We start from the raw sequence: 24,317 nt of genomic DNA on the forward strand, positions 1-24,317 counted from the left end.
GCAGGTTTGTGTTTGGCATTGTGGTACAATGGGTTAAGCTGCTACCACCAATGCCAGCATCCCATCTTGGTTCACTGATTTGAACTATGCCTGCTCTGCTCCAACAGCTCCCTGCTAATGCATCTGGGAAAGTCATGGAAGATGGTGCCAGTGCTTGGACCCCTGCCACCTATGTGGGAGCCTCCTGCCTTCAGTTTGCCCCATCTCGAGCTATTGTTGGAGTGGACCAGAAGTTGAAGAGTCTCTGTCTTTCTTTTGAATAAATAAAATATTTCTTGGAAAAAGATTTAGGCAAATTTATGTTATGTCCTATTCATACCTTTACATATCAAAACATAACTTTGAGTCTGGAATAGCTTGATCTAGAATTATCCAAGAACTTACAGTGATACATCCCACTCTATGGCAAAGACACATTGAGTTCACTGGTGCAAAACAATGTGGTGTGGCTCACATTGGCCATCATTCAACCAAATGTGTCAACCAGTCATCCTGGGACGAATGGAAAAGAAGCAACAGGAATATGTGTAGTTATTCACTTTTTTTTTGCTAACACATTTGTTTCCAAAAGGTGCCAGAGGAAGGTGAAGCTCAGCAATTCCTATATATCACATGTGCATTCATACACAGCTCACATTCACTATTTAAACCAAGGATACATGATTGTGACTACATCTTTGCTTTAAGTAACAACACAGCCCTGCTCCTGTGGACTCTACCCTGTCACTGGCTATGTAGCCAGCAGTTCTTTGGGACTCTGAAGAGAGGATTATCTCCCCTATTTCTGTGTCCTCTTTCTCTAAAAGGATGTTTATCATTGTGGCAATTAACTATGGATATTCTTTTTTTCCCAGAGGGCTAACTTCACTTAGAAAAGCTGCATGACACCATTGTGGCACAGAGAGTTAAACAACTGCCTGACACACTAGCATTTCTTACGCGCTCTGATTTAAGTCTTGGCTGCTCCACTTCTGATCCAGCTCCCTGATAATGCATCTGGAAGAGCAACAGATGATCATCCAAGTACTTGGACTTTTGCTACTCTCTTAAGACAGCAGATGGGGACGACCTCTCTCTCTCTCTCCGTTACTCTTCCTTTCAATAAACACATAAATCTTAAAGAATAGAGAGATTTGCATGATAATTTGGTACTGCTATCATTTCAGCTCAGTGTTGAAGGAGAGTCCTTTTGCATTTTTTTTTCCCTGCAGCCTCTTCTCTCTTTTTTTTTTAAAGATTTATTCATTTTATTACAGCCAGATATACACAGAGGAGGAGAGACAGAGAGGAAGATCTTCCGTCCGATGATTCACTCCCCAAGTGAGCCGCTACGGGCCGGTGCGCGCCGATCCGATGCCGGGAACCAGGAACCTCTTCCGGGTCTCCCACGCGGGTGCAGGGTCCCAATGCATTGGCCCGTCCTCGACTGCTTTCCCAGGCCACAAGCAGGGAGCTGGATGGGAAGTGGAGCTTCCGGGACTAGAACCGGCGCCCATATGGGATCCCGGTGCGTTCAAGGCGAGGACTTTAGCCGCTAGGCCACGCCGCCAGGCCCTAATTTTCAGTTCTTCTTTCATTCCTTCCCAAATAATCAGTTCCTCACTAAATATTTTTTTTTCAAGATTTATTTGTTTTTATTGGAAAGACAGATCAGATTTATGGAGAGGAGAGACAGAGAGAAAGATCTTCCATCCACTGTAATGGCCGGAAGTGAGCCAATGTGAAACTAAGAGCAAGGAACTTCTAAGTCTCCCACATGGGAGCAGGGTCCCAAGGCTTTGGGTCATTCTCTACCGCTTTCCCAGGCCACAAGCAAGGAAATGCATCATAAGTGGAGCAGGCAGGACATGAACTAATGCCCATATGGAATCTCGACCTTGTAAAGTGAGAGTTTAGCCATTGAGTGATTGTGCTGGGCCCCTTCACTAAATCTTACCAAATATGTCATACCTAAATATCTTTTCTGTGTTCCTTTGTCCCTATCATTCTAAGTGCTTCCTTGGTCAAGAGCCTTGTCTTGTACCATTATTTAAGTCTACACAGCAAAGTTTGATCCACAGCTAATGCATATAACTGTGAGTTGACTTCATAAAGCTCATGGAAAATGGGAATAGACCAAAAATTTATATTGGCATAACATAAATATATGAATCGTTTTTTAAAATAATTATTTAATTTGAAAGACAGAGAGAGGTAGAGAGAGAGTGAGAAAGAGATCTTATAACAGGTGCTTCACTCCTCAATAAATGTAATTGTCTAGGTTGGGCCAGTCCAGGATGCAGGAACTCAATGTGGGTTTCTCTTATGGGTAACAGGGATCCAAGTACTTGAAACATCATCTGTTGCCTTCCCAGGCACATTAGCAGGATGTTGGATCAAAACCAGCACTCTGAAAAGAGATTTCAGTATCACCAGTGGTGGCTTACATGGTACAATGCCAGCCCTTGAAAAAAAAATTTATATTAAAATAAGCGTATCTTTTAATTCCATCCTAATGAACTTTTGGAAGTATGGATGTATTTGTCCTGATTGTTTTTCTGCTATGTTTTTGTGGTTCTTGATGACCTTATGGGCTAAGATAAATAACTTTAATTTGCTACAAAACCCTTCCACCCACGCTTCCTTCCCTGTGTGTACCATGCTCCGAGCCAAATTACTCATAGCGCTGCTGCCAGCCATCTGCCCCATGTTTGTCTCACTGGCTCTCCTGCCTGGTGGGCCTCCCTACCTCTTGCCATCTGCAGAGTCCTGCAAGGCTTGGTTGAAGCTCCCCTTCCTCTCTGGACACAAGCAGAATCAGTCATGTCTCCTGAGTGATCTCTGTACCTAATCATACCTCAAGTGTGTACACTTTGATTATAATGGCATGCTGAAATGTCTGCCCCCACCCAAGAGATTCACAGAGCTCCCATCAGGGCCAGAGTGTGCTTCATTTTTATGTCTGCAGTCCCTAGCCTGCTGCATAATGCACACAATATATACAATAACTATAGAATGGATAATATACCATATTTGACTTGAAATATCTTTTTGCAAAGATTTATTATTGTTGGCCAAGTGAGTGACACAGTTGTCCACCCACTGGACTACAAATGGAAACAATGAGAAGTATTAGGCATGCCCAGTATTGCTTAGCATGAGTTGGTGATTCCAGGTCACGGAATATTTACCTGGTTCTGAGAAGGGATAAGGTGAGGTGGCTCAATCCAGGGTAGTGGCAGCATCACTAGGGACTTACTGCTACAAGTACAGGTCGTAACTTGTAACTAGACAAAGCACTGCCTTTCTCCACCACAGGGAGCAGCAGTTTATCATGTCTGCCTCCTTTTCCCCACTGGATGCAGGCCACCTTCCAAGTAACACCCAGGTATCATGGGCAAGTTTGCAGCTACTTTTATATTGTTCCTTTCCCCATTTCGAAGGGTCCTCTTGAGGTAGACATTGGTTAAGGTGCTACTTGGGGTGGCTTACTCCCACGTCTGAGTGTGTGGTACAAATTCCAGCTTGGCTTTTGATCCCAGCACCTTGCTGATGCACACCCTGGGAGGCAGCCCACGATGGGCCTGGGAGGCTCCAAGTTCTTGGGGTCCCATCACCCACAAGGGAGACCCAGCTGCTTTCTGCCTCCTGGCTTCAGTTTGACCCATTCCTGGCTGCTGTGGGCCTTTAGGAAGTGAGTAAGTGGTTGGAACATGTTCTCTTCTTTTATTCCTTCTCTCTCTCTCTCTCTCTCTCTCTCTCTCTCTCTCTCTCTCTCTCTCTCTCTCTCTCTCCCCTCTGTCACTCTCTCTGTATACTCCACACCAATACACCTTTCAAATAAAAATAAACTAAAAATAAGTTCCTCACATTTTCCCTGGTTTTGAGTGTAGTTCTGCACAATCTTGATCTTATCTGAGAAGAATCATTCTGTGTGCAGATCTGACTTTTTACTCTCTCCTTTTTTTTTTAAGATTTATTTTTATTGGAAAGTCAGATTTACAGAGATAAGGAGAGACAGAAAGATTTCCGTCCATTGGTTCACTCTCCATGTGGCTGTGATGGCTGGAGCTAAGCTGACCTGAAGCCAGGAGCAAGGAGTTTCTTCAGGGTCTTCTGTGTGGGTGCAGGGTCCCAAGGATTGGGGCCACAGGCAGGGAGCTGGATGGGAAGTGGAACAGCTGGGACACGAACCGGAGCCCATATGCGGTCCCAGCACACACAAGGCAAGGACTTTAGCTATCAGGCCACTGTGCCAGGCTCTCTACTCTCTTGCCAAAGATGCCTCAGTGAGTGACTTTCACCTTAGGGAGAAATCTAGAGCTTTACTCTGCCCTTTGTTTTCCCCCACCTAATTGCTTATTGTTTTCCTCCCCAGCAATTTACGCCAAAAGTAAGCACTGTGGAGCTCTGTGATACCTGAGAGTGCTGAAAGGTAAGACACAGTTATTGGTCTCAGTTACTCACAACCCATTGAGAAAAGAGGATAAGGCTTACCTTATGACTCACCATAAGCCTGTACTGACGGAGAAGGCCGTTTTGGGAACAACAAAGGGGGAACAGCAGAGCCATGCTGAAGATCAGAGAGTCCTGGGCAGGCAACTTGTCCTACCTTCACTCACATTCCAACTGTGAGTCGCTGCTCACAGTAACCTGGACTTGCTTGGCTTTGGGATCGCAGGAGCTCAGTCCTCTGTTGGCAGTCCTGCCTGCCCTGCTGGTTCTGATGGCTTCCTGTGCTGCTCAAGACCCAATGCCTGGCTTCTGCAGCAGCAAGAATCACTTATCTGTTTATGCGGCCATACCCTTTGAGAAGAGGGACTGACCATATCCTATGGAGTCTAGCACACTGTAGACATTCAATTCAGTATGTTTGTTGGGACTGGTGTGGCACAGTGAGTTAAGCCTCCAGGTATGCCAGCATCCTATGTGGGAGCTTGTTTGAGTCCCAGCTGCTCCACTTTCCATCCAGCTCTCTGCTAATGTCCCTGGGAAAGCTTCAAATATGGGTCAGGTATCCCTGCCATCCACCGTAAGTACTTATAAGCAGCTCCTGGCTTCTGGTTTTGACCTCTCCCAGCCTTAGTATTGCAATCATCTGGAAAGTAAACCAGTGAATGGAAGATCGATCTCTCTCTCTCTCTCTCTCTCTCTCTCTCTCTCCTCTATCTCTTTCTCACTCACCCTCTGTTTCTGCCTCCCTCTTTCTGTAACCCTTCCAACTAACTAAATACATCATTTAAAAATACACATGTTTGGTTAAAGAATAGCTAAAACTTAGCTTAACTTGCTGTTGTCTTTGGGATGCACAACTTGGAGGCCAAGTCCAGATCAATGGCCTTCCTTTCGCCTGGGATCTTGACCATACTGACCTTAGTTAGCAGTTGCCAGTGGGAGCTCTCAGCAGCAGTCTGAACTAATGGAGACAAATTGTGAATTTCATCTGATGATTTCTAAGACAATATACTTTCTGCTTGCTTATGAGAAACTGGGGGCTGACTGCTAAGAAATTTCATACCATGTATGCCTGGTAAGTGCAAGAATACAGGAAAACATCCCAAGTATAATTTAAGAAAAAAAAACTTAGAAAAGTAATTGAGCCAACTCATATTCATATGCTATCTATGCCAGAAACCTGGAGGAATAAACCTAAGAAGTAAATCTTTATGCAAAATAACCAAAACAAGGTACACATTCATTAGCATAAGAGTATACAATAGCTTGAAACCAGTGTGACAGATAAGGAAAAAGGAGAAACTATGGTTTTGCACTATATAATAAAATGAAACTTTTGAATATAAAAAATGACCCATTTTCTAACAACTTTATCTGCTACTAGGTTGTTCCTTTAATAACGAAACTGACAGGATCTGATTATACCATGCCTGTGATGCCATAGGATGGGTTTAGACTTCTCATTGGGTACTTTGTTTAGCATCTATAACATTCGAAACAGCAGTGCCTTTATTTTCCTATGATTCTTCAATATTAATAAATCTTCATCACTAGCAAACGTTACTGGGTACAAATCTGATAAATGAGGAAAAATAAAACAGTCATTGGTGGGGGTGGGAGAGAGGAGCAAAGGACCCCAAAGAGTTATATTCTAGAACTTACAAGTTAGTTCTGAACACAGTTTCAGAAGACAACTTCTAAATATGCTTCAAAGCTTGTCCTCAACACTGAGATTAGTGTTTATATAACATTTCTTTTAAAGTTCAAGGCATTGGAAAAAGATAGGATTTGAGTTCATAAATGTTCTCAAAGTATAATGTTTCTCAGAAATTTCATATGGCATCTTATTCTGACCCCTCCTGCAAGTGTTATAGGACTTACACATTATGGCTATTTTCCCAGAAACACTTGCCATTTGAGCTGTAAAGCAGTAAAACTGTGGATCAGTTAGCATGTCTGAAATTTCAGAAGACCATTTCCATTCGCTCCATAGGGCATGGAAAATTAAAATAAATAAATATTCAAATTCAAAGACATTCAAATACTATAAAACAGTTCTAATGCATAAAATGTTTGTTCTAACATAAACATACAAACAATATATATTTAAATATATTTTATAACATAATATGTATTAAAATATATAAAATTATATATTTCATATTTCATATATTTATATATATTTTATATATCATGTATAACAATTATATTATAATATACACATAATATATTATATATATTTAAAGAATAAACAGAGTTGGTAGGGAACAGAAACAGAGAGAGAAGGACGAGAATTTTCCATTCTTTGGTTTACTCACCAAATGGCTACAATGGCTGCAGCTGGACCTGTTCAAAGCCAGGAACCTAGAGCCCAGAGCCTGGAGCCTGGAGCTTGGAGCTTTTCTCAAGTGGGTACAGGGGCAGAGGCCCAGGCATTTGGGTCATTTTCCACTGCTTTCCCAGGCATATTAGCAGGAAGCCTGATAGGAAGTGGAGCAGCCAGGACTCAAACTGACACCCATATGGGATGCTAGTGCTTCAGGCACCAGCTGCTCTGGGCCATGCTGTTTCTGATATTCATTGCTTTCTGCTTGCGTCCATGCTGACCCCTAGTGCCCACCTCCTAGGTCCCCAGGAACTCTCTACTGCCCTCTGACTCCACTTCAACTCTGCCCCATTCCCCAAGTACTCAGACTCCAAAATGGATCGTTCTCTCACGTCCCTAAATGAAGATGACCACACCACTCGACTGCACACTCAATGAGGGTGGGATGCTTTGCCTGCTTCGTCCACCACTGTGTCTACAGCTCCACAGATCCGTGCACGGTGTCCCTGGCTTTCACTGCTGAGTGCCAGACTGCATCTGCAGCGTGATTCTTCTCAGCTGGGTGTCAGTGGGAAAGTAACTGGAGGAACTTATTTGCAGTGGCCTGCGAATAACCAGGAGTTCTTTTTCTCACCCTAATGCATTTGCATTAGGAAAGATAAGGCTTGTGCATTCAAATCAGCCTCTTTGGGACTCGCTTCAATGGTGAAGCAAATGGGGAGAAAACATTGCAGGCTAAAGGGTGGGAGAACCGGGCTTAGATAGGCCCAGGAGTTTGTCCCCAGGCTTTCCTCTTCTCCAGCCCTTCATTTTCTCACCTGCCTGCTCTGTCTCTAACACTTAGAGACTTCTTGATGGCTCTGTATGAGGCTCGGCATTCAGAGGGGCAGTAAGTCAGAGGGGCCTTAAAGGGCTCTTTCTGGGCTGAGTATGCACTGTTATTTCACCATTGATGGGGTTTTTCAATTGGAGATGGCCCAGCTTCTCATATGCACTTGGGCACCAGGTGAGCTACTCACAGTCACTGAATAGCATTTGTTGATAACAAGCTAATGGTAGTATTAATCTTTAACTATATGTAGATGGCTTTTTTCCCCCAGCTTGCAAATAGCCCCGAAATAGACGTATTGTTGACAGTGAATTGAGGCATCATGGAAAAGAAGTGATTTCTTTTATGCTCACACTATTATTTTTTTAAATTTACTTGAATACAACAAGACATTGGTGATTTCTTTCCTGGATACTGTGTCTGCCTCAACACCCCTCTCTGTCCCTTCTGTTCTCTCACACTCACAGAAACAACCCCATATACTTTGAGAGACACAAAATTAAAGGCAGAGATGCCTAGGCTCACATGTTGATTGTTGGTTCATACTATGAAGCTAAAAAAAAAAAAGGGTAGACATGGACTGAAGTATCAACCTTCCTGCTGGTTACCTGTGAACTCTTTGATTAAAACATTCCTTTTTTTAAAATTACAAATGCATGATGAAGGAAAGCTAAAAGCGGTACATTTTAATAAACTACAATATAATGTAACAACTCTTACAAAAATTTTACTGATATTAGGAAATGCTATTGTGCTTAATTCTGAAAACAAACAAACAAACACCAACCCCAAACTTAGTCATTGAATAGTGCTGGTTATAGGAAAGATATTTGAGTAATTTTTCTTGTCAAAATAGAAATATTGTGATTATAGGCTTAGCAGTTTAAGCTGTGTAACCGTCAAGTAGCAAATATGACCGCGTTGTTTTTCATTTTCTGTTTATTTTGGAGTCCCATGACATCAAGACTCTCTATGTTGTTGGACAGAAGTCCTTTAACCCAATAAAGTTTACATTTGCCGAGTTTTAAAAATAATAATTACCGAGTATTTTTCATGTCCAAAGTACTCAAAGCTTTGTGTCTGAAAAGTAAAATTAGTTAAAAAACAAAAACAAAAACAACCCCCAAAACAGCCATTTTCCCCGAGTTGAATGCTCTTTTCGTATCAGGAAAATAAGAGATCCCGATATTTAAGGATCTTATAAAAGTGCCGAATTGGCCAAAGAATAATTAAAACATTCTAGTCTTGACACGTTTAATAATGGGCACGCATCCTATTTCTTTGTTTCATAACCACTGCGCTCTCTCCCCTCTCCCTGTTTGGCATGGTAACAAACCTAACAACAACAACAAAAATCAACGCCACCTAGCTAAAACTTTCTGATTCAGGAATGGATCTGGCGGTCCTATCACAAAGGATGTAGGAAAAACAATGTGGAGAGGCAGGCATGGATCTATCTGGAAAAGGAACGCGTCCGGTCTCCATGCTCTCATGTGGGAAAATAATTTCAAGTTGAAGGATAATTGCAGAAGAGGCGTCCAGACACCTCCGGCCGCGCCGCCTGCGCAACGCGGGACGTGTGTGTTTGTGTGAGAACGCGGCCGGCTCCCAGTCGCCGTTTCCTGCCCCGGGGCGGCGCACCCTGACGCCGGGAAGGTGCCGCGCGGGGAAACGTGGCACCCTGTGCGGCCCGCGCCCCGGGCGCCGCGGCCGAGCGCTCCGGGCAGCCCCGCCGGAGGGGCCGCCCCGGGGCACGGGAAGTGGCGCCCTGCCCGCCCGGCCGCCCGCCGCAGCCTGCGGGGCCGCAAGCCCCGCGCCGCCTCCTTTCACTCGGCCTCTCCCTCGGCCTCCGCCACCCCGGCCGAATTCTTGCATAAATTATGCCAGGCGCGCCTGACGTCAGGTGGCGGAGCGCGGGCGCGGCGCGGAGGGCGCCGGTGGCGGGCGCGCGCGGCCCCGCGGCCTCGGGCGCGCGCAGGCGTGCCGGGCGCGCGCAGGCGCTGGCGTGCTGGGGCCGCGGCGGCGGCGGCGGCGGCAGCGGTGGCGGCGGCGGCGGCGGCGGCGGCGGCGGCGGCGCGGGGGTTGAGCCGTGGTGGTGCGGACGCGCTCGTGCTCGGGAACTATCGGATTAAACTTGAATCGAGTGGAATTACACAAAGGAGCGCCGCGGAGGAGGCGGCTCGGCGACCCGGAGACCCTGAAAGTCGCCAGTGCCCGGATCGCCCCCGGCCAACTCCGTGCCCGTGGATTTCAGCGCCCCCCCACCCCCCCCCAGCACCTCCCCGGCCGCGGCCGCCGAGCCAACTCCGGAGCCCGCTCTTGCGTTTTGTTTTCTCTTCGGCACAGGGCGAGCGGACGAGCCCCACCGATCCACCCGGTGAGCGCGAGAGTTGGCCGTGCGCCCCCCGGGAGGGGCGGCGGCGGCAGGAAATCGCTCCGGGCCGGGGCCGCGGCCGCGCGAGGAGTTGGGAGCGAGGAGTTGGGCGTGTGCGGGGCGCGGGGCGCGGGGCGCAGGCGGGCGGGGGCCGGCGCAGGAGCGCAGCACGGCCCGTGCCGTGTCGCCGCCCGCGGGGTCCGAACCCGCGCCCCGAGCGCCGCCCGGCGCCCTAACTTTTGCCTGGCGTCCGCGGGGCCGGCGGCGGCGGGGGCGCGCGGGGCGGCCGAGGGTCACTTCCTCGCATGTAAATGGCTTTTTGTTGTGCTGCCGGCGTTGGTGGTGGTGGTGGTGTGTGTGTGTGTGTGTGTGTGTGTGTGTGTGCGTGTGGGGTGGGGGAGGCCGGGGACAGGAGGGAGCGTGTCTGCGCGCGGGGGAGCGCGAGCGCGTTTCCTCCCGCCGGCGCCGAGCACGAGTTGCCGGCTCCATTCGAGAGAGAGAAAAAGGAAGGAGGAAAAAAGTTGGGCTGCAACTCAAGTGCGAGCGGGGCGATGGGCGCGCGGGCGCGGGGCGGCTGAGCGGCTCGGGGACGGCGGCGACCCCCGCCCCCAGCCCCCGCCCCCCGCTCCGGACCGACCACGCCGCGCTCGCCGGGAGCGGCGGCCGCACCGGCGTGAACAAAGTGCGTCCCTGCCGGCGCGGCGGTGGCGCCAGCCCGCGCGGGGACGGCCACCGGGCGAGGTGGGTCGGCGGCGGCGGGGAAAGTGCGCGGAGCGCCGCGTGGGGCGGGGGCGGCGCGAACACGCGGCGCGGGGCTTGGCGGCGGGGGTGCTGGGAGGGTGTGCGGGGGGGGGGGCCGGCCCCGTCCCGGACGAGCCCAAGGTAGCGGCTGGCCACGGACGCGGAGTTGCGAGCCGGGCTCCCGGGGCTCCACGGCGGCTCCCAAGTGCGCGAGGTGGAGAAGAAAGGGAGCGGGGCCGGGACGAGCGCGGGGAGGCGCGGCAAGGAGGGGGACCCCACCTTGCCGAGCTGGCCGGGCCGCCGGCGGCTGCGGTGTTGGTGGCTGCATAATAGCCACTAGAAGCCCCGGACGCCACTCGCTTCCCCCGCCCCCCCGGCCAGCTGGGGGTCAGCGCCGGACGGGCGGGTGGGGGGTGTCACCAGGTGGCCCCCGAGTTGGCCCGGCTGCGCTCAGCTCCCCGCGGGGAGCCGCGGCTCCGAGCGTGAACGGCCGAGGTGGCTGGAGGCCAAGCGGTCAGCGGGGAGAGGAAGGAGGGCGGCGGGGGACGCGTTGTTTGTTTGGTTCGCACCGGGGACTGGGCTCACCGGGGGGCGCGAGGCTCGGGCGGGGGCGCAGGCACCGGGTGGGCTGCAGTGCGGGGCGGGCGCGGCGACGGGGCGAGCGCTGCCGCGGGAGGGGGGCAGCAGACCCCCGGGCAGCGGCGGCCGTACTGGTGTGTGTGTTTGTAAGGGGGGGTGGTGCTGGTCGCGAGGCTCCGGGGAAGGAGCTGCCGGCCCCAAGCAGCCATCATTACCGAGCCGCCTTTCTCCGGATGCCTCTGCCTGGAGGAGCCCCGCGCCGTGGGAGCGCACCCCAAACTCCCGGCCGGCCGCCCGCTTTGTGAGCGCCCCCGGCGCGCGGACGGTGCGGGGAGTGCTCCCGCTTGTGGGTCGGACTGTTTTCTCGGAGGTCACTTTTAGAGAAATGTTCACACCTCGGTTTTAAACTAGTTTTCCCCCCTCCTGTTCTGAACAGACAATGGACAAAAGAAAAGTAGCAACCCACATGGAGAGTTTCCTTTTGAATTGGTAGAATTAGAAACACTATCCAGCTCTCCACTTGCTGAGTCTACTTTTTAAGTTTCCCGTTGTATATTATCTAGCAATCGATTTAAATAACTTGGCTGAAAATGTGTTCGTCCTCTGGGCTTGATTTCTGGCTTACGTTTTAAGTGTCTTAATTTATTTTTTAAAGGTTTATGTGAAGGCCTTGATTTTTATTTTGTCAAAGATTTTTCATTTTCTCTACCCTCTTTCAGCTCTTAAAAAAATAGTGACACCTTTCTCCAAGGGTTGAGTGTTTTTACCTCTCCCCTCCCCCAGATCCTCAGTCAGGGGAGTTGAGTGCTCAGGATGTGTAGTAATCAAGTCGAGAAAATACTTTATTTCTTCACAGATCTATTCTAACGGTGATTAAGACGCAAAGCAAAACCAAACCAGAAATCTTAGTGACTGGGAGCTTGCCGGCATGGGTACCTGGCTTGTCCCAGTTATAATGACGTTGAGATGGCGGTGATGTCTGCGCGCGAGGTAATTCCGATTTCAGAAATAACTTGAGCCGTGATTCCGTGGAGTTGGGTCCTCCCCCGGCCCCCAGAGTACATCTGTCGCGCAGTGTTTTTGTCTTGCTGTTGCACAACAGAAGCCCTCCAGTCTTTACCCTAAAATGGCAGCTTTCATTTGACTGGGGCCCATTCATGGAGAATGATAATAAAGAGGCTGAAAGCTAGATGCTCCGGGCACGGAGCCCTGTTTGCCCTTCTAGGTGATAAGCAGGGAGACATTTTATGTCTTCCACTTTGCTCGTGAAAACTTTTTTTCCCCCTCCTCTGAAAAAATCCTCACTGTAGAAGACAGTTAGCAGTAAAATGGGCATTTAGAAATGGAAGAGGGCTAGAGCAGCAAATTTTAGCAACTAGATTTTCTTGTTTTGTCCAGTCATGAAGATACAGTATTGTACCACTCCCCCCACCCCGTTTTTGGGGCAATCTGCTAATCAAGGAATGCAGTTGATTTTTTTGTGGGCTTGTAACAGGTGAATTTCCTCAGCTTGGTACTCAAGAACCTGGGTTGGTTTTCAGCACCATGAGTTGTATTCTTACCATGGCTTCCTTAAATTTTCTGTGTTAACCCTCTGTGCAAGTCACTAAATTGTGGCTTGATGAAGCCCATTCCGGATTAGGCTTTGAATATTTGAATGAATTTTAACACAAGCAGTGAATTACTGTGGTGAAAAAAGGGTGGTATGAGAATTTTGAGCTCCAGTAATATTGCTTGTTGATGAGTGAATTTCTCTTCAAATTAGTCTTTTATACTTTTTAGAAACATACTTCCTTCTCTGTGTCTTGGTGTGGAAGGCAGAATAGAGTGAGTGTATAGTCACTGGTTTAAAACTCAAGCATTATTTTCCCTTCTGAAAGAAAAACAGTAACACTTTCCAAACTGAAAATGTATATGAACCTTTGCAAAACTTTTTTTCCTTGAGCATCTTCTAAGTTAATCTTACATTTACCAAGTTAAAACAAATGCTGTGAAAAGTACCATCATACTGTTGTGTAAAGAGCATTTCCACTTTCTCTTGCAGCTGCAGAGCCAGGACTTAAATGTGTACAGTTTGTTTTTTAGCAGTTAGGACAAAACAGGAATATTTCCGCCTGTGGGGGAGTCTGCTGCCAGTGTCCCTGTGCCTGCTGGGTGGCACAGAAGCGCACACATTCCAAGTTTACGGTGGTTATTTCAGACCAGGCTCATCGCATTTTATTCCTCATATTTGAGAATGTTTGCTCACCCTCTATTTTCCTTTCACGTAGTTGATTTTGATTCAGCAAAGCTTGCCACGCCTTCTGGGTGTGAAACACCATAGAAGAATCCAGGCTTTCCCTCAAGGAGTTTACCTTCTAGTGGGGCAGAGTGGTGTGGGTAACCAAGTGCTTGTATTGGACTTTTAAGAGAACTTTGGAAGTAGTAATCTTTCATTCATCATTCAAAGACAACCTTTTGGGTTTGATAGTAGACACATGGCCGATTTATAAACATCCGCTATAAATAAGACATTGCAAGAATAAAAATGCTTAGTCAGGGTTGAGCAAAGTGTATGACAACCAAAAAATGGCTTTGAAGTCATATTGTAAGAAACAATTCACTTAATTCACTTCAGTATTTAATTCACTTCAGTATTCAGGTAATTTGCATAGGTAAACAGGTAAACATACTGGTTGCATAGCTAAATTCACTAAAAAGGCAAGAGAATTGTGTAGGTGATACTGAGGTGAAGGTTCTGTGTGAGTAGTCTTGTTGATTTATCTGGACACTTGCTTTAAAAAAATGTTTGTATCAGAATGTCAGAATTTAGCATTATTTTGCCTTAGGAAGTTCCTGAAACCATTGTAGCTTCATTAGCCTGGGAGGTACAATTTTCCTTTTTATTAGAAAACTTTATTTAGTCTTCTGCCAGAATGTTGACATGCACAAATGACTGAATATGTTGTAACGTAAAATAGACAGGAAACAGGCCCTTAACTCTTTTCCCTACAAACTGTAAACATGAACTGATTTATTTCAATTTTAGCATCACTTAGGTTGTGATTATAGAAGTTCATAGATGAATTTGGTGGTAGTTGCTAGAAAGGTGATTACAGACACTGTCTCACCACTCTTAGATATTTTTGTTTTTGTCAATATGCGAAAAATTTAAGTGAAGTCATATCTGTTTGACAAAATGGTAAATTGAAATGGGCATAGTTGTACTGTCCAATAGTAATTCATGTTATTGTGAGAGAATCTTTTAGAGTGAGTACCGTAGTGGGCTGGGTAAGCGTTCTCACTTGGCTGTCTAGCATGCCAAAGCCCAGGGGAGCTGAGTAGGTGAACTGCCCTTGGCTGCCCGCCGGTGGTTGCAGAGCTGCCCTCAGTCACAGTCACCATCCTGGTGCCTAGGACGGTGCTGACGCACGGAAGGCACCGAGTTTGTCCATGGGATGACTGGGCTAGCTCTGGAATAGTCGACTTCTTGTTTCTACTCAGAAGGGCCTTTTTGCTCCAGAATCCTTCAGGGTAGGATACCGTTGCTCTTATAGGTGTCCTTAAGCCATCAGTGATTTGCCTCCACCATTTTTGGGGTTTGTTGTCTTTATTCTTAAAAAAAAAAACATACCCAAAAAACAAAAAACTATGATTATCCATCTAGAAAAATGCAGAGATAATTATTTCAAGATTTGATTACTATTTTCATTTTAGAAGCACATATTTATTACTGTAACTAGATTCCTGTACCCTTTAATGTTGGGTGACTGCAAATATGACTGTTTTCTCACAAAAATATTTGGGGGGTGGTTATTTTTCATTTATGGACCCCACAGGTGCCCAGGATGTTTTGTTTTGAAACATTAAAACATAAAAATAATATGAAATATTAGTGAAGATCCATTTTGGTAGTGATAAAGTGGATTCTGTGCTTGTGTGCCTCTGTGAATGCGCAGTGTGAGACACCTTTTAGTGCTTTTTGAACCTTTGCAATACCCTTGGAGGTGTTGGACTTGGCTCCTATGGCAAGTGAATTGGACTATGTTAGCTTTTGTGTTCTGTCCATTTGGTTGTTCATGAATTCATCTGTGTACTAGGTGTGCACTGCTTGAATGTGACAGTGTTAACAGCGGGGAACGAGTTGAGGACATGAGAAGGCCTGGTGGGCCCACACCAGGAAAGGAAGCTGCTCCAAGACTGTAGACCACGCAGTAGTTACCCGGAGGAGTGGGAGTTTAGGACTTGAGGACTTAGCCAACGTGTGGGGCGTTACCCCTGAGAAAATGGCTTTAGCATTGCCAAGCAGAAAAATGGTAGAGAAAGGCTGAGGGCATCCTGAGCATTGCCAGCTGACTTGAAAACAGGCTGTGTGAGGGCTGCAGAGAGCTGTGAGATGAGACCTCAGGGTTAGGCAGTATCCAGTTTCGGCAACGCTTTTAAGATAGGGATTTTGGGATATTTGATGAAATCTGTAGGAAATCACTGATGAGTTTTAAGTAGTGTTTGGGCATGAGCAGGATTGTGGTTTTGAAGGGGATTGAATTGAGGAGTGGGGTGGGGAAAGAACAGCTTGTGCACAATGTCCTGTTACTTTCCTTGGGAACTATGGGATGGAGAAATGGCAGTGCTTTGGGCTGCGGTGGGGGCCAAGAGGATAGAGAAATGCATGGATTTGAGCACTGTAAGGTTTCATTGTGTAGGGGTTGGTGATGTCCTCCTGGAGACCATGGTATGGGCGTCTGGCATGTTTTCTGCTGGGCTGGTAGGCAATGCTGATATTTTCATAGGGGGCACCTGACAGGCATCTTACTGGAGGAGGAAGATCTTGAATTCTTGTAATTTATGACTGAGGTAGCTGGTACTGGACCATAATACCATTGTTTTAGCTTCTGTCTGTTGCTAATGTTTCACAACTTTATAATAATAATCTCTAGCTCACCCCAAAAGACGTTGGTTTGTTGTGATTCTGGCATAGATTGCTTATTGTTCAATGAAACTGGAGAGGAGAGAGAACTTGTGGAACTTGCTTAATATGTAGCATTTTACTTGTTACTTGTGTGATATGCCGCACTTTGCAGTTGTCTCCTGGAAGACTGCTCACAGAATCCTGTGAAAAGCAAACCTTGCCACATTCAGTACTATATCTGCTTCTGGAGGCTGCTTTCAACTGCTGGTTACATATTGGGACAAGGTCCTTGTGCTCCCAGCAGATCACCCGTGCCTGCCGCATGCCACCTGCTTGCAGTGCACGGAGGGAATACACTGTATTTCACAGTTGTGTATTAGGTGTGATGCAAAGGATTGCATTAAAAATATAATTGTGGAGAAAAATGAAAGCTTTGGTCAGGATACCAGCTAGTTTTTAGTGAAGGATGTATGAACTAATTTAATATGTAAACTGTTTTCAGAGCCACTTTGTTGAATTGTTATAAAGTAGATTATATGGTGTGATTTATTGGTAGCGAATGAGAAGTGCCTATTGATAAATCAAGGAAAGCTTCTGAATTGCTTTAATATTATATAAAATAATTGATTATGAAAATCCTGAGCAGTAATATTGAAGCAGTTTTTGAGACGAGTGCTTTTGTTTTTGCCAGCTTATGTAGGTAAATACAATTGTCCATTTTTGGGTTTGTTAAATAGATTTGGCTTTGTTCTTGGTTTTGTGCATAAAGGTGCCCTTGCTGGGACCCAGTGGCTTTGGTCAGGGCTCTTTCCCTCCTAGCCTTCCTTTAGGGAGCTTCGTTGCACCTGGGTCTCTGGAGGTGGCAAGACGCTGTGCCTTCATTAGGCATCCTGTTGGTTCTAGGAACATGATTCATCCGAACGTTTTACCTTTAATGGGCCTGAGTGATGATTTGAATCCATTTCAGTGCTGGGAGGTAAAGTTTCTGGCATGTGGAATATTAGAAGAGTTGATGGGCTGACTTCAGTTGCAGATGATGTCATATCAGTGCCTGCCTAGCAGCTTATTTCTAAGTGTTCCCTTAAAGTTGCTAACCCTTCAGAACACCTTCTGTTGTTGGATCTGGTCCACAGCATGTTCTTATGGTCTAAGAGCTTTTCTGCCTCAGCTGCAGGCGTTAAGTGGAAAGTTGCTTGTCCACTCTACAGGGAATAGGGGTGTTGATTTGGGGCTCGCCTCCCCTCACTTCAGTGCGGCCAAGGAGGCAGCAGAGGTCATGTGTTGGCTTTGAGTTTTCCACATCCTATTGCATCAGTGTGGGGGATGGGGGCAGGCAGCAGAGTCGGCCTGCTCCAGAGCGGGGACTGGACTGCAGACAGCCGCATTTCCACACCCCGCCTGTGTGTAGGAAGGACAGGGCTTCGACATGTGTGTTGGTTGTGACATGACAGCTGCTCTCCCTGGCATCCTCAGCTGAAACCAGAGGTTCCCACACTGTATTTTCAGAACATTACCTTGTTAATGAATATTCCTCTAGTTCAGCAGCAGCTATGGGGGCAGCCAGTTTAGAGTGTACTTTGTCCTCTTTATTCTTTTGAAAGAAGCCATAAATGTTTACCTTGGGAGTCTGTTTTGGTTGATATTGAAAGCATAATGACAAATGCACATACTATTTTGATATACCTAAAAACCACTAAACCTTTTTAACCTGATACTAACTAGGCAGATAGTGAAACATTGCTTGAACAATTATAAGTTTGTCTTTAGTTACCAAGGCAGACCTTGCCAGTGCACTAAATGAATATAATAAAATCAATTTGAGCATGGGTATACAGTAAAAACAATAAACAAACAAACACAAAAACCCAACATAAGAATGAAAGCCAAAAGCCTTATTTGGTGATGATATTCTAAAGTGTATGGGCTAGCAATTACTTGCTGATGGGTAGGACTGGAGATATATTGAATCAAGTCTAGATCCTTAGGAAATTGAGCTTGTATTATTGTAATATTTTGTACTCTATATACTTGATCTTATTTGTATTTGAAATGTTTTATCTTTCAATTTTATGTAATTGAGAGAGACAGCAGACAGGGAGATATCCCCCATTTGCTGGTTTGTTTCCCACATGTGTGAAATTACTGGAACTGGGCCAGTTTTAATCCAAGAGCCGGGAATCAGTCTCGTTTTTCCTTTGTGGGTGACAGGGATCCAGTCACTTAAGCCATCACTTCATGCTTCTCTGGCTGTGCACCAACATGAAGCTGCAATAATCGTGCTCAGCTGGCACTTGAACTCAGGTACTGTGATCTGGGATGCAGGTGTCCAAAATGGCCTCTTTTTTTTTTTTGTAAAGATTTATTTATTTTATTACAAAGTCAGATATACAAAGAGGAAGATCTTCTGTCCGATGATTCATTCCCCAAGTGAGCCGTGACGGGCCGGTGCGCGCCGATCCAGAGCCGAGAACCTGGAACCTCTTCCGGGTCTCCCACGCGGGTGCAGGGTCCCAAGGCTTTGGGCCGTCCTCGACTGCTTTCCCAGGCCACCAGCAGGGAGGTGGATGGGAAGTAAAACTACTGGGATTAGAACCGGCGCCCATATGGGATCCCGGGGCGTTCAAGGCGAGGACTTTAGCCGCTAGGCCGCGCTGCCGGGCCCCAAAACGGCCTCTTAACTACTAGACCAACTGTTCTGTGCCTGTGATTGAAATTTCGCTTAGGGATCACCATGGTTGTATAGCAAGTTAGGCTGCTACCTGCAGCACCAGCATTCCATCCAAGTGCTGGTTTGAGTGTCGGCTGTTCTACTGAAGTTTAGCGCCTTACTAATGCACCTGGTGAAAGAGTGGAGATGGCCCAAGTACTTGGGCTGCGGTCACCCACATGGGAGAACTGGATGGAGCTCATGGCTGTGGTCTCATGCTCTGGACCTTTAGGCCTTCGAGGATATAAAAAGCAGATACAAGGTGTCTAACTGAGCCTTTCAAATGAATTAAATAGATCTTTAAATTTTTGTTTTGAACAGTTGTTTCACCCTGAGATTCTTAAAATCTTGGTTGAATCTAGACTTTCCCCTAAATAAGAGTGTGTTGAGGCAGTCAATTAAAATAGTATAAAAAGAACAATTTAAATAGAACAGTAATAACCAAGCATATCTAGCCAACCATTATTGAGCATTTCCAGTTGGCTAGGTGTTAAGTTGGGTTGTTTCATTTACTCAGTTGAACAACTCTAGATAATAGGGACTTTTGCAAAACAATTTCATTGATTTATTTGAAAGGTAGATCACTAGTGGGGAGCAGGGTGGGGCAGGGGAGAGGATGAATGAGTGAGTGTTCAGTTATACATCTAGTAATTTATTCCTCAAATGGCTGCAAAGGCATGGCTAGGCCGGGCTCCAGCTAGGAGCCTGGTGCTCCATTTGGGTCTCTCACATGAGTGTCAGAGGTTTTTGCTCTTGGGCCATCCTCGCTGCTTTCGCGGGTGTGTTAGCAGGGAGCTGGGCTGGAATCAGAGCAGCTGTGATCAAACTGGTGCTCATATAGGATGCCAATCAAGTTGCTTAATTTGCTGTATCACAGTGCCAGTGCCAAATCAGTATGTTTCTGTCCATGCTTCCCCCGTCTGTGCCGTCTGATTTTGTGAGCTCTGTGTCTTTGCGTGTCTTGGCATCTAAAATGACTAGGGCCCTTAGTTTCTCATCCATTGGGCTCTTTCTTTCCCACACAGAGAAAAAGTTGTTCCCATGAAAATTTTATTCTCTTGTTGCTGAGGACTTAAATTCTGACTCTCATGAATCGGTGTCAATTGTAAGAAGGTGAAAATGCTACCAGCTGCTGCCCAGAGTGATGGTGAAGATTAAGTGAGCTTTTTCTACTGGAAGCACTTGGTATAAAATACAACACATTTATTGTAGTTCCTGTTTACATTAGCTAGTTATTCGTCATGGAACTTACCAAACTACTTGTCTTGATTCTGTTTCTAATTAAAAAGTCCCACAAACCGTAATCCTAAACTATGATTGGACAAGAGTGAGTGGCCTGCACTGGTAGTTTTTCACTTTTGCCCAGGAGTGGACATCTGGAGATTAAGATCTGTGTACACTATTGTCCAGTGATAGAGCTTGATGTCATTTACCTTATCCTCTTGCTAATTCAGATATCCCTTGTACCCAAAGTGACCTGCCCAAGGGGTCTATTCTTTGTAGGTGTGAAGGTGTCACCTGTTACGATTTGGTGGCTGTTCCAGTGACCCACTCATCCTTCCTGTAAAGCAGAGATTGTCCAGGCCTGGGGTGAAGCTGTGCTGGAGGGTCAGTGTGAACCTCAGCCTGGAGACCCAGGGTGTCCTCATCTTACAGGAACACCTACAACACCTCCGGGGCTTCCAGCTTCCAGATGTTTATCTCAGTGCTTTCCCCCCAAGTCTGTTTACTGTGCAAGGAGTAGACAAGTTCTTGTTTGGGATCTCTCACCAGGGTAGGTTTTGGGCTAAAAACATGAAGAGGCTCGTTCCCCAGGAAAGGAGACTTGCGTCCCTCTCCTGAATCCTGCTCCCGCCAAGACTGGCCAGGAAGCAGAAGGAAGGGTGAACAGATGACTTGCATCACTTTATCTTCTTTACACTGAGGGAATAATCAAATAAATGGAGCATAATGTAAACAATTGGTAAGGGAAGGAAAACAGTGACTGGACAAGATTGATCTCAGTAGCTAACTTTTGTGCATTGTGGACTTTGTGTGAGTTACAATTTGGCTAAACTGCTTACTGGATCTGTTTTCACTGAATCCAGCAGTAGGCTTAATCAGAATGCTGAGGCTGGAACATAGCAACCAGTTTACAGGTGAGGAAATGGAGTTTTGGAGATTAATAAATTTGCCCAAGGCCGCTGCATCGAGGGTGCCACTAAAACTCAAATCCGGATAGGCTCTTTTAGCAGCTGGCAGTATTAGCTGCTCTGCAGAAATTGCTCTGAGTGGACCCATCAAAATAACTCACGTTGGAGAAGGGTGAGAAGGGCATATATCAAGACCATAACACACCTGTGACTTCTAGATCAGCTCCTGGAGAGAGATGAGAGGTTGAAAGCTGTCTATTAATGGATAACCATCCTTGAGGCTCCCTTTTCTCATAGGCCAATGTTTTACCAACTGTATATACTTTCAACCTGAAGGACATGATCTTTGCAAAAGTATACTGGTGTTTCAGTCCTGCTTTGAGTTGTCAGTGCTGGACACCTGCAGCCTCAGTATTTAGCTTCTGGACTTGGCCTCCTCAGAATTTCTCCCTGACACTTACCCAAGATCCAGTTCACTTAACATCTTTTTCTCACTGCATGGGATTAGAGCTGTTATGAAGAAACCAGGATGTTACCTATGCTGCTGATCACAGCACTGATTCCTGTGTCTCCTGGACGATGTATGGCCTTTGTAAGGTACTCACAGACGACAGCATGCTCTCCTCTGCAGCTGTGTACGCTGTCACAGGTACTCGTGTGATGCATAATGTGTTTTGCTGAACTGTGAATCATATGTGTGGTGGTACCCTTAAGATTAGGTTGGCTTTGACATTGTATCCATCCTGTTTGATGTGAAGCATGCTGTATGATCATCACATAGAAATAACATCACAGTCTTTAGAATGTTTCCCGCTTGTGAAGTGACACAGGACTGGAATGGAGTTAGTTATAGAATTCAAACTGTAAATCAAAAGGCTTTTTATATAGCTTGGGTTGTGTCTATGTTTTCTTGCTAAAGGATTTGAAACACTAAAATCCCAAGTCCTAATACTTGTGTATGGTGACATATTTCTGGATTTATGTATTTATGCTTTTTTTCTTCACAATTGAGTCAACTGTAGATTAGTTAATTTCAGTGAGTTTCTGTCTGAAACAAATTTTGCTCTTTTTGATGCTCTTAACATTTTCGTCTTTGTCTCAGTTAAGTTCCAGAGTTATGCTTACTGCCAGAATTTAGCATTTTAAGCTGTCCCTTCCCCCAGTCATTAGAAGACAGAAACAAAAATCTGGGTTAGTGTGTGAAACTGACCTGAAGTTCAATAGGAACTTTGTGATTAGTCTGGGATGCTGGGAGCCCTCCCATGGAGTTCCAAGGGGCCCACAGGAATAGAACTCTGTGCTGTCCAATAACAGGTATAAGGACATAATTCAGTGAGGACTGTAATGTTCCCAAGCTGTTGATCACATGGGTGATGACGTCACTAGAGCTGAGCTGCTGTTAGTTGGCCATGCTGCTGCCATGCTCTGCTCTCCTAGAGAATGTGTGCCTTTGCTGGTGGGCTGTTGCCTTGGTGTGGTGGGTGAAAGGTGGGTGGCCTATCTTTACAAGCCATGCAGGCAGGCAATCCTGAGCAGAACGGTGGTCAATGGGGACTGCCTGTCGTATCCCAGCTCAGGATTTGCAGAGCTCAGGGATATTTCCATATTGTTGGCATTTCCTGGATGGATCACTACTGCCTTAATAGTAACAATAACGTTTTTATTCGGAAAGTGACTCTGAGTCTCTGTAACAGACTTGGTTTAAGCCGGATAGTCATCGACCACTAGAGTGAAGTGGGAATTGAATTTTTTAATGTAAGGCATATGGGATTTTATTTTTTTTTTTTTGAGTTGAAGATAATATTTGTTTTTAAAATCATGGGGAAAGAGAGAGCGAGTGAGAATATCTTCCATCTGCTGATTGGCTACACAGATGGCTACCAATAGTCTGTGCTGGGCCAGGCTAAAGTCAGGAGCTTCGTTACGGTCTCTCGTGTGTGGCAGGTCTCCAAACACTTGACCCATCTTCTGCTGCTTTTCCCAGGTCGTTACCACGGAGCTGGATCAAACATGACCTGGAGCCCAGGTGGGGTGTCGGTGTTGTAGGTGGCAACTTTTCATGCTGTGCCACAGTGCACACCTCAGCATTTGTCATTACCAACTTTACTTGTACATTCCTACTCTTCAGGTGCTTGGTGTTAGGAAGCTGAACTCCTTGGCTTTCTGCTGTTTTGAGACAGTTTCTCAGACTGTGCCTACTCAGTGAAAAGATGAAGTCATAGCTGCTCCTTGGGTTGACAAGGGAGGAGGGAACAGGGATCCAAAGCCGAGGCTTGCGTGTCGGGCCAGCAGCATCTTCTGCCTTGCCAGTACTGAAGAGGTAGAGTGCTGTTTTGCAGAAAAGATATAGTTGAAGGTTAAAATGGTGAGCTGGGTTGAGGTAGCTTTGGTCTGTTTGTCCAAGGAACCTGTAAAATGGGTCTATTGCACAGTTGGTTTTAAGGATCTTTTGTAATTTCGAAAGACATTCTTCTGGTGAACTTAAAATGACAAAAATAAAAAGAGATTTAATGTTCTTTAGAATAAACACAGTCACAGTTCTTGTTAAAAATGCCAGTTGAATGCCCAGCGTGGTAGCCTAGCGGCTAAAGTCCTCTCCTTGAACGTGCCAGGATTGCATGTGGGCATTGGTTCTAATCCTGGCAACCCTGCTCCCCATCCAGCTCCCTGCTTGTGGCCTGGGAAAGCAGTTGAGGATGGCCCAAAGCCTTGGGATGCTGCACCTGTGTAGGAGACCTGGAGGAAGTTCCTGGTTCCTGGCTTCGGATCAGCACAGCTCAGGCTGTTGTGGTCACTTGGGGGAATGAATCATTGGACGGATCTTCCTCTCTGTCTCTTCTCTCTCTTCTCTGTATATCTGACTTTGCAATAAAAATAAATAAATATTTTTTAAAAATGGCAATTCAGAGCCTGGCATGGTAGCCTAGTGGCTAAAATCCTAGCCTTGCATGTGCCAGGATCCCATGTGTCCTCCAGTTTGTGTCCTAGCGGCCCCCGCTTCCTATCCAGCTCCCTACCTGTGACCTGGGAAAGCAGTCGAGGACAACCCAAAGTCTTGGGAGCCTGCACCCATACGGGAGACCCGGAAGAAACTCCTGGCTTCGGATCGGCTCAGCTCAGCTCCGGCCATTGCAGTCACTTGAGTGAATAATGAACGTTAAGATCTTCTATGTCTCCCTCTCTGTATATCTGACTTTGCCATAATAAAAAAAAAAAGTGCCAGTTCAACCCTACACCAGATTTATACAATTAAAATGGCTGGGTGACACATAGTATTAATTTTTCTCTCTCTTTCTCTCTTAAGATA

General features: G+C 46.4%; 1 protein-coding gene across 4 annotated transcripts in view; it reads left to right on the forward strand.

Moving 5' to 3' along the window:
- The first annotated feature begins 9,579 nt into the window (after positions 1–9,579).
- CHD7 (chromodomain helicase DNA binding protein 7) overlaps positions 9,580–24,317 on the forward strand; it is a 197,209-nt gene continuing 182,471 nt past the window's right edge. For 2 of the 4 annotated variants that reach the window (XM_058668658.1, XM_058668657.1), the window contains exon 1: positions 9,598–9,966. The gene's annotated coding sequence lies outside the window, so the exon portion shown is untranslated. Of the gene's footprint in view, positions 9,967–10,492; positions 10,705–24,317 lie in introns of those variants that run through there. The other 2 variants (XM_058668655.1, XM_058668656.1) reach the window with 2 other exon arrangements.

Source organism: Ochotona princeps, chromosome 9, assembly GCF_030435755.1.
Source record: "Ochotona princeps isolate mOchPri1 chromosome 9, mOchPri1.hap1, whole genome shotgun sequence".
Lineage (NCBI taxonomy): Eukaryota > Metazoa > Chordata > Mammalia > Lagomorpha > Ochotonidae > Ochotona > Ochotona princeps.